Raw genomic sequence first — 11,333 nt, forward strand, 5'->3', positions numbered from 1 at the left:
CATATGTAGACAATATGTGTATCTATATGTTGGTGTAACAAAAAATGCCAACGCACACGCGCATGCGCGTGCAACGTTTTTTAAATGTTCAATTTTTAAAGGACGATAACGTTTTTGTTTTTCATCAAATTCTATTCATATTAGGGGTTTAGATGTATCTTGGTACTCCTTACAAATTGCTGTGGTTAGAATTGCTGCTCAGCACGTGCATGCACGTGTGCTGATTTCTGATTGGACGATTTTAAAATCGCTATAACTTCCTTATATTTGGTGGAAACGTTATGAAATTCATACTGTGGGTATATGATACAAATTCCTGTTGAACGACATCAACAAAAATTCGGAATCATACACGCGTGCGCGTGTATGCACGTGCAACGCTTTCTTTCATTTCTTGGTACTGAAATGACCATATTGAACGTACTACATGTAATTAAAGGCTAAAATAAAATGATTTTTTCCTATAGATTCACAAGGACATCACTTTTTAATTGGGGGAGGTTTGGGGAACATCTGTAACGGTCCCCGTTACAATTAGAACTAGTTATTATATATGATACAACTTTTCAACCATATCAACCTGAATTCATTAAAATTCTATGCATATACAAAAAAGGTTCTAGGAATATTTATGACTATTTTATATCAAAATCACAGCATCGACCTATTTGTGAAAACAAATGGGATAATGATTTAAATTTGCAATTAGATTTAAATTGGAAACATGTATATACATCAAATCTGTAACAAAAGATTCAGGACTGATATGGTTCAACTATAGAATCATTCATAGAATATTGGGTACTAACAAACTCCTACATATATCAAAAATTAAAAACTCTACACTTTGTTCAATATGTGCACTAGAACCAGAAACAATTAAGCATATCTTTTTTTATTGTCCTTTTGTCTTTACACTATGGACAAAATTATCAGATTGGATTTTTCAAAAATCTGGTAAAAGAATGGGATTTAGTGTACAAACTGTTATTTTTGGTTTTCCAGAAAAGGAACACATGGTTTTAAACTTTATAATCCTCTTAGTAAAGAGATACATATTCCAATATTCAAGAAAGAATGTCAATATTGTTTTTGATGATGTTTTGAAATGTTTATATGATTACTACATTTTGGAAGAAAAACTTACAGAACAAATATTTTACAAAAAGAAATGGTCTAAATGGAAATGTCTTTTCAATTAATGATAATAGCATTTCTTCTTCTTTTTTAACAATAAGTACTAGAATATACATGTAATTGTCTATATTGCTTTCTTTAATCTGTATGAGAGTGTGAGTAAAAGGTGTATATGTATTTGTTGAAAATGATAAAAACAATATAAAAAAAAAAGTTTGAAGTTTCTCCTTGACAGTTGTTAATATTTTCGTGAGGAGCAATGAAAGGGGCTTGGTAGAGCACTTACTGGATCCAGCAATGTATCTTTGTAAGGGTTTTTATGTAGTTTAGGAATCCCGTATAGGTACGGTAACTCATATTCATTCGACCCATTGACTGGGATATTAAATGTGTCTAAAACTGAAGCATGGTTTTGAAGACCTTCATCTCTTGAATAAAGTATCAATAAATCAATATTGAATTACCTATTGTTTTTGAAGTTGATTAATCAATGTTTTGGCAATTGACTATTTTTGAAAACAATCAGTTTAAGGCCATTTTATGGCATCATTTACATAAAAATGTACCAACAGATATCGATGAAAGTTTACTTAACTATTTGAAAATATGAGTCAAATTACAATAATTCATCGATATAATATCTTTAATCTATCAAATTTCGCATAAATAATTATGAATTTCACGTACTCTCATGTTTAAGAAATATTTTATTTGCCATAGCAACCATATGTCAGTATTTTATCATAAAGTGTACAGATTTAGTATGATGTTTGTCTCGGAAATCATTACCGGTCTGCTTATTACCATGTGATAGTGAAAACTGTAATAATCATATTTAAACATATAAATTATGTACAAATTAGGAAATTACCAAAAACAAAAGAACCATTTTGTTATCATAACAACCATTATATATGATTCCAGTTAGTTTTGAAGAAAATTGCTTTACAATAAAACTGATTTGTGAAAGCAGAAACACATGTGCCTATTGTTATGTGAAAATGTTCCGAGGCTCGCGTCCTTAAAAGAAATCGGATGTCTTGTTCAATCTGATCTACATGTATGTAGCAACATGGCCAATAGAGGAGCGGATTGAAGATCTGGTTTTAATCAGATTGATGTCTTGTTGCCATGGAAACACAAGTCAAAGCACATTTTAAAGGTGTCATGATTAAAACCTGAGGTATGTATACTTTGTGTAGAATTTCGTCAAAATCTGTGCAGTCGATTTCCACATTATGTTGATGTATACAGAGAATAACTCTTATGGTGGGGCCTTTATTTTCATATATATTCCCGAGGACAAGACCTTTCATTTGATACTGTGCTCGTTGACCATGGAGTTTGACCCATACCTCAAAACTTAAAAATCTTTTTCATGACTTTTGAATAGTGAGTGATAGTGCTTATATTTCACACATGCATTTCTTTAGATACATGCATATTTTGATCGGCGTCCTGCAAGATTTGTACTTTTCTTATGAATACCCAATATGAACCAATATGAACTTACAAAACTTCAAATGTTACTTTTCTTATGAATACTCAATACATGCATGAACTTACAAAACTTCAAATGTTACTTTTTCGGTTCTAAATTATCATAATTCAATATTGAAGTACCGCATATCCTGAATAATGCGGGTGGGGGGTGGTAAAAATAGGCTACCTCAAATATCACTGTCACTTTACAAATACTGGCTTAATAATTGTATGATCAAAAATATGTAGACTGGTTTTAAATAAAGGATGCAATGATAAGGTATTTTTACATAACTTAAAAATAGCATTTCAAACCTCTTCATATAATGCATCAAAATATATATAATGCAGAGAAATAAACGTCAAGATAATTGGAGACGTTATAGTATTTTAATTATGATTAAAAATATCTTTTAGTAATTTACTAGATCAGTTCAATATGAAATGGGACACACAAAATTGCTGGCGTCTCTCTCTCTCTCTCTTTCTATGTGTGTATTTTTCTAATTCGTTTGAAGCTATTTATGACACAATAATCACAAGTTTAATATCATAAAATTCGGAAATGTTGATCGCTTTTAATATACGAGGGTTGTTCGATATGTAATGTGTATTGAACGATATCTCAAAAGCATTCGACTCAAATAGTGAAATGAACATTACATCCCTTCAAAGTATTCTCCGCGGTATGAAATACATAATTTCAGTCTATGAATCCATTTCTGAAATGTGTCACGGTACGGTGATTTAGGTAGACCTCTGAGGCACTGACTGATGGCTGAGCCAAGGGCTTGTCGGGACTTGTAATGACGACCAGATAATAACTTTTTAAGTTTTGGAAAAAGAAAAAAAAGTCGCATGGGGCTAGATCTGGAGAGTACGGTGGGTGTGGCAAGACGGTAACTTTCTCCTACTTAAAAAATTGCTTCACAAGCTCAGATGTATGTGATGGAGCATTATCATGAAGTAGACGAACATGCCTAAATCCTGACACAGGGCGTCGTTCATGATTATATCTCTTGAGCTTTTTTAGTATAACATCTCGGTAGGGGACTAATAAACACGAACCTCTGGACATACCAGAGGTAGGATCAGGTGCCTAGAAGTATGTATCCCCTGTCGACCGGTCACACCCGCCGTGAGCCCAATATTTCGATCCGGTAAAAAGATAAAATCAGTTTGCAAAGAACGACTTCAACAGGTTTGAAACATGTCAGACAACATTTTATCCAATGATAGGTTTTATTGGAAAATGAAATCGTTATATCGACCATAAATTTGACTATACGTCATTGCTGAAACTCCTGTAATATCAACCTATTTGTCAGTAGGATGCCTCGATTTAAAAACTGACTAATAAAGGAACAGAGCAAGCTCTTGCGTATTGAATCAGTTGAAAACTTTACCAACCTAATTAAAATTAGACCTTTCATCTCGCTCTTCGTTATCTGTTTGTCGCTCGTGAAAGGATCTAATGCAACCCCGTTCAGGTCACGTTCTGGTGACCCCGTGTCATCACCCTATCTTAATTAAAACTTAACCAATGAAAATGCGTGTTACTTTATACAGTCGGTATAACCTTCAAAATGGCGTCGTACGAAAATGTGATTCAGTTGTTTAATGTGGAAAAGTTAAAAGACCAGCAGAAAGAGATCCTAGATTCCATTCTAAGAAAGCGGCATACGGTAGCTGTTCTGCCTACTGGGTGTGGGAAGTCTCTACCATACCAGAGGTTCATTCCTATTATGAGAGAGAGATTTGGTGAAAACGAAGAGACACCCAGGTGATTGTTTGTTGTCCTCTTGTGGCTTTGATGGAGGACCAAGTCAATCGTGTGAAGGGAGTAGCAGGCCTCAGAGTAGAGTACAAAGGTACTGAAGAGAGAATTCATTCAGTAAAGCAACAAGACACACAAAACAAGTTTTAATTACCGTAAGACTCATTTAGATTCATGATATGAATATAGCTAAATTTAATCTAACCGGTACATCGGAATATTTCAATAACCTGTTGGTGTGACAACTCTGAAGTAATTTTCACTCGTACAGCATGGATTGACAAGACGTTGTAGTGCAAAGTCGACAAATTATCTACTATTTGTCAGTTTGTAGTGATTCTTCTTAAAACACATTTGATTCATTGAATACATTATTAAACAGGTAATTCTAGAGAGAGGGGGTGTGTGTGTGAGAAAATCAAAGCTGGGGACTTTGATATCATTTTTGCCTCACCTGAAGCCCTTCTTGAAGACCCTCAGTGGCGATGTCATATACAGAAGTCGAATGTTGGTTTGCTGGTTATAGATGAGTTTCATACAATAGCTACATGGAAATTATTCTTTACTCCCTGTTTTACAACATTTCACTTGTACAAAGATGGTATCATTGATAGAAGCAAATTTTACCATTAGCTATGTGAGATAGGAAGGGTGTTTTTCTCTCTCTGCTTAATATGCTGTATGAGATGACCTGTGTTTACAGTAAACAGTGTCATTCATTTTACTTTAACAATATTTATGGAGCATCTGGATTAACATTGGAATCCATAATGGGCACACCTTACTTATGAAATCTTCAGGTTGTGTCATGTATGTATACTGTAAATGTAGGTAAACTTGCATGAATGTGTATTGGATTGAAATAAATTTAAATAATAAAATAGTAAAAATACACATTGCTTATATTTTAGTATATTTAGTGGAGGACTCTTTCATATAAACATAATAAAGACCAGTTAATGGATGATTTTACTGAATCATTTTTAACAGTAATTGTTCTTTTGATTAGGGGTGGAGATGAAACCGATGAAGAGGAAGGTGTTTTTAGAAAATGGTTTGAATTCGTCATATTGGAGAATTTCGGTCATTACATCTACCTGCCAACATATTAGCATTGAGTGCAACATGTACAAAAAAGATAAAGAAAAGGGTGATGAAAGTCCTCTGTTTAAATTCAAGTGATGTGAATTTTGTTTCAGTGTGTCCGGACAAACCGATCATTAAATTGTGTGTTAAGAAGATAGACCATGACATTGCCTCGGCCATGTATTGGTTAGTATCTGCTGGTAATTCAAGTACTAACAGTTTGCCAAAAATTCTTATTTATTGTAAATCTATCGCAGAAGTTGCTAATGCAAGGTGACGATAATGAACAGTGATCAATTTCATAACTCCTACAAGCAATACAAAATAGATAGTTGGGCAAACACGGACCCCTGGACATAATGTGTATCATTATTTGCACTCAGAACTAGACAAAAAATGTCAAATAGAAATGTTTCATTCCGAAACTCCAGTTGAAAAAAAGAAACACATTGTAGAAGAACTTTCAAAATCTGATAGTGAAGTGAAAGTAATTGTAGCTACTTCAGCATTAGGAATGGGCATAGATATTACATGTTGTCATTCGGTTATTTTGTATGGTCCACCTACAAGCATTGTAGACTTTGTACAAGAATTGGGTAGAGTTGGTCAACCATCATGTGCCAATGTTTTATATAGTTCTCAACAAGTTAGACAGGTTGACAAAGAAGTTAAACTCTTTTCAGATAGTAAAGATTGTAGAAGGATGAATCTTTTATCTTTTTTAGAAGAGACAGAGTTAATGAACTGTATTCAAACCAATTCTCATGTTTGTTGTGATGTATGTGAGGTGAAGTGCGACTGTGGTGGGTGTGAGAAGGGCGAGTTAGAAACCTTACTAGAGGTCAATGAATGGGTCGATTGTGAGGATGCAGTGGAAGATAGTGACACTGACTTGTATTATAATAAAGATGAATTATCAGATGATGGTTTTTATGCTTCATTAGATGATATTGAAGCGGAAAGCTGTATTTCTTATGTTATCTTTATTGCGAGAGTTATCGCCCTTGTCATTTTAATTGCTTATTAGACATACTCAAATAAATATTTCATGATGGTTAGATTTGAATTAAAGTACATACAATTATAATCATTGTGTGTTTCTATAGTAGATTCTATAAAGATTAGAAAGTTTGGGTATGATTAGTATTTGGGTATGATTAGTATTTTGTTTTAATTGATAAGTAATTATACACTACGGATCATTATGGTACTGCGGATATATAGGATTCTTCTATACGTTGGGTGCGAGGGAGAACGGTTCTAGAGGTAAAACTCGACAAACCCTGTAAGGTACGTATAAGTGTGCGGACTTCCCTACGTGTACTGTACGTCTTAGTAATAAGTGTGCGGTCATCCCTGCTTAGTACTGCTAGAGTGTGTGGTCAATCCCCTGCTCTGGATTTGGCATCTCATAGCTACAAGTGTGTGGACATCCCTGCTTGTTGCTGCGCAAGATCAGGTGTGAGGACATCCCTGCCTGTCTTGTGGTAGAGCTCTGGTGTGCGGACATCCCTGCCAGTGTCTCTGATTAGAACCGGTATTTATATAGTGATACGTGTGCGGTCAACCCTGCCTATCACTGCGCAAGGGCAGGTGTGCGGACATCCCTGCTTGTCCGTGTGGAAGTGCGCTGGTGTGTGGAATTCCCTGCCAGTGCACTTGTTCGCTACCAGTCAATGGATCCTATATAGGCGCAGTACAACTGATTAAGTCTGCGCATTGTACATATTGCAGCATCTCAGGGTTATCCGTTTCTATCACGGGTACGAGCCCGCGGGGGTTCACAGGCAGTGACCTCCCTTGCACGTTACAATATAAATATTTAAGATCATGTATTTTGCAATTTTATTATAATTTCTATCGTGAATTGATATGTTATTGTGTAGTACACATGCAATGAATGTATTATTTCATCATGTGAACTTTCCTGGTTGTTCCATGAAGTATCTCTTGTGTACATTTTCTGGAGCAGAACTTGCTAGAGTTGTATTTTAGTACATGTATAAGTACGAAGACAAGATTTTGTGGTTAATTCACTCATGCATTCATACATACTTTGGATATTCTGTTAATGAGAACTGGACTTAACTGGTTTGTTCACATGATACATAAACTTTGACAATGCTTTACACTGTAAATGTTACTATTAGTGAGCACGGCTCAATGGTGAAACCAACAACAGATACCGTTGTTTTCCTGCTTTTCCAGACTCTGCTTATTCTGAATTATCACAAAAAATTGTCAAATTTTTGTGTAATTGATTTGCTGGCATTTTTGGGGGGTTATTTTGACCAATAACATTACATATAGGTCAAATATTAGATAATGTATATATGTACACTTATTGTCCTGTTACAAAATGCTTAAATATTTTTTATAAATGTGCAAGTGTATTCCAATAATTTTGTTATTTCCAAACACAATGTACATGTTTCCATCTCATGTCAAAAGTCAGCAAATTTGGGTACTAAGTATTTCAAACGCAGGACACACCGCTGGTGGTTTCTCCTAATGTGGAATGCAATCTGAGGGAAGCAACCAATCATGGCTGGTTTTTACTATCGAGGTCATTCAATTTAGAGCTTAGCAAATCCATCTTTTCTTTATATAGCAGCCATGAGTTATCTGCTATTTTGGCTAAAATATATGTTTGTTTACTGTTACATATGCCTGGCAGTTGGTAACATTTTTAAACATTGAATAAAAATTATGAAACGACCATATATACATGTACCAAGATTTAGAAAACATTACCCTTTCATCTTCAAGTTTGTTATAGTTTTTTTCCCCTCCAAAATACTTAGATTTATCAAGTATTTTCTGAAAAGGCCTCAAGGATGAACCAGACTGTATCAGTTAACAAACATTCATGTAATACTTTTTGAAATATGCATTAAACTTCACCAATGAGAAAATTTAATACATATATGTATAGAAAATTTAATACACATACATATATATTATACATATATATACAGTACTGTGCTTGTGAAAAATCAAAAAGGTAGTAAATTATATGTACATGTAAACTGTTATTTCATAAAACAAGAGGTAAAAGGGTAAAATTCACCAACCCCCACTACCACACAATATCATGTTTGTTTGGCATTCATCTGTAAAGTACAACATAAGCTGAGGTAGTATTTTTGCTGTTTGCATTCAAAGAAAGACAAATACATGTAATAATCACATGTATCTAAAATTGACATTAATGATATGGGGTTACATCTGGAATCGGTAAATAATACTGTTCTATTTCTTAGTTTATTAAATGGAACAGATGGTTTATGTCTCCTGATCAACGAAGGCAGATTATGATAGGTTTCATGAAAAGGGTCCCTATTACATGCCAAACCCTTGCAACCCACTTTTCGACCAGTCTTTAATTCCAAAGCCCCGATACCCGTCAACTCCTTTACTACTTTCTGCACATCAGCCTTGTACTCCGGAAGTCTGTGAAAGCCTTTTCGTCTTCTCACTTGAGAAACAATGTCAAAATAAGATGTGGAGATTCCTTAGAATGATATATAATGCTTGTTTTGGTTTGATGACCTTTCACAAGTTCTTTGCTGTCTCTGTTTAGCATTTCTAAGTACTCATCTAGGGCTAGATTGTTGATTTTCCCTCCCTGAATATTAATGCTTCTGTTGTATATTAATCGCTGACTTTGTTCACTGGATAATGTTTCTTCGGTAAGAATTGTTAGATGAACACATACTATGGCATATTTAGTTTTGTTCGTTTTTATTGAAGATTGGCAATTCATACTTTACAGAGCGGACTGATCTTGCCCCATCTCCCATATCTGTCGAAGTATCCAGATTTTTCAGCAAGTACACACATTTGAAGATCAACATAATGTGGTTGTAGAGCTGATCCTCATTTTCTTGAGTATTTCTCCTAGAAACATTACTCAAACTTGTCACAGTATGTTGATGAAGTAGTTCCTCATGCAATTTTACACTGTTCAGTTGTACAAAGGATTTTGGGCAGAAGTGACAGTGAAATCGGTTATCATTTTCACTTGCTACAAAGTAATTGTCGGTATGTTCTGGATCATCAAGCACATTCCTGAGCTGTTCAAACATGTCTTCTTTGTTTTCAAACATGTACTTCCTTACAATCCTGCAGCATATTTCATTCAGCCAACAGAATTTTTCTTCAACAGTCTTCTCTTGAAAATTACTTGGCAACCACTGATGTTCATCCTCTACATTCATTTCCTGCATGGACAATGAGCAACATATGGCATCAAATACTACGTAATATAGTAGTTTGTGTGCACAGAAAGAATTTTTCACTTTTCCTTTTACATTTTTTGCATTCAACAGAATTTTAAAATAGTACATTGTTCCTCTCTCTGCTGATGATTCTTGTTTAAAGGTTAATTTGCATATAGCCTAAAATTTAAAGAATTAAATATAGTTTCTAACAATCAAAGCTGCTTTATTCAGGTTAAGTGCATAAAATATTTAAAAACAATATATATCTTATAGTCACACAAACAGGGTGATTCAATACAGGTATGACTTTATACATGTATAAGGGATACATGTAATTTGTTTCTATTCTACATCCAAAAATAAGAGATTTCTCAGGATGCCTGCAATATTCGCAAATAGTGACTAACATACAATCCTATTTCAAAAAATGACATTACCATTGTATTACATACCTCAAGAAAATTCATCATACGATGCCAATCTTCAATATAAAACCCTATAGCTTTCCCTTAGAAGTCTCTGCATTTTACATTGCTCGTTGTGCTCCTTGAACACGTTCATCTGTCAACCTGTCCCCTAAAATGAGGCCTTAACTAAGGATGCCACAAATACATGGTATTCTCTTCAAGTTAAGTAAATTGCATGTAAACTTTTACAACACAAACCTCCACAGACTTCATCACCATCAAGGGGTACATATTTCTCTGTCAACAACTTCAACAGCTGGATCCCCTCCTGATTCTTTGTCTCATTGCAGTCAAAAAGTCCCAAAGGAAACTGAAGATAGACATAAATCAGGTTAAATGTGCAGGCAGATGCAAGTATTTTACTTGCAAACTGAAATGGTGATCAAGGGTTGATGAGGAGTAGACCGCCACCACATATGACTTTAAATCAATGTTATAATACAACACTTTAAATCATCACGTTTTCTTGATATCACAAATTTTCAAATGCTTATTGTTAATTGTGCAAATTGCCTTCTTCAAGTGGAAAATTTTAGCTGGCCATAAAGGACAGAATACTTTAAAACAGGAAGATTCGGATCCCCTCTCTCACTGTTGTGTCTTCACGCCAACTGTATCGCTGTGTTCATGCTACAAATGCATGAGGTATATATCAACCATGGCTTAGTTGATCTGTTCTAAATTCTGGACGACTGATAATATTAACATTTCTTGTTCTTTCAGGGCTGGTATGTAATCACTGATAGAAAGTCTGGCCGAGAGGTTAGAGCGTTCGCCCCGCATGCGGAAGCCCGGGGTTCGAATCCCGGCCACGACAGACCTAAGTCGTTAAAACAGGTAGTGACAGATCCACTGCCAAACAGGTGTGAATGTTACGGGTCCTCGGAGATGACCTTAAAAATGGATGACCCTTGTCACAGGTGTGGCACGCTAAAGAATCCTCACTGCTCAATGACCATAAGCGCCGAGCATAGGCCTAAATTTGGAGCCCTTCACCGGTCTTGGTGACGTCTCCATATGAGTGAAAAATTCTCGAGCGAGACGTTAAGAAAGATACAATCAATCATAGAATCTTTCTGCTTCAGGTCTGGGAGTAGGGATAACCCTATCAACGACGCTATGATATGAAATAAATGCAAAGATAATGTCTTATTCTGACTG

General features: G+C 35.0%; 1 pseudogene; it reads right to left on the reverse strand.

Moving 5' to 3' along the window:
* Positions 1 to 9,210: 9,210 nt before the first annotated feature.
* Positions 9,211 to 10,832, reverse strand: LOC125669244 (uncharacterized; annotated as a pseudogene).
* Between the last annotated feature and the right edge of the window lie 501 nt (positions 10,833 to 11,333).

Source organism: Ostrea edulis, chromosome 4 (assembly GCF_947568905.1).
Source record: "Ostrea edulis chromosome 4, xbOstEdul1.1, whole genome shotgun sequence".
Lineage (NCBI taxonomy): Eukaryota > Metazoa > Mollusca > Bivalvia > Ostreida > Ostreidae > Ostrea > Ostrea edulis.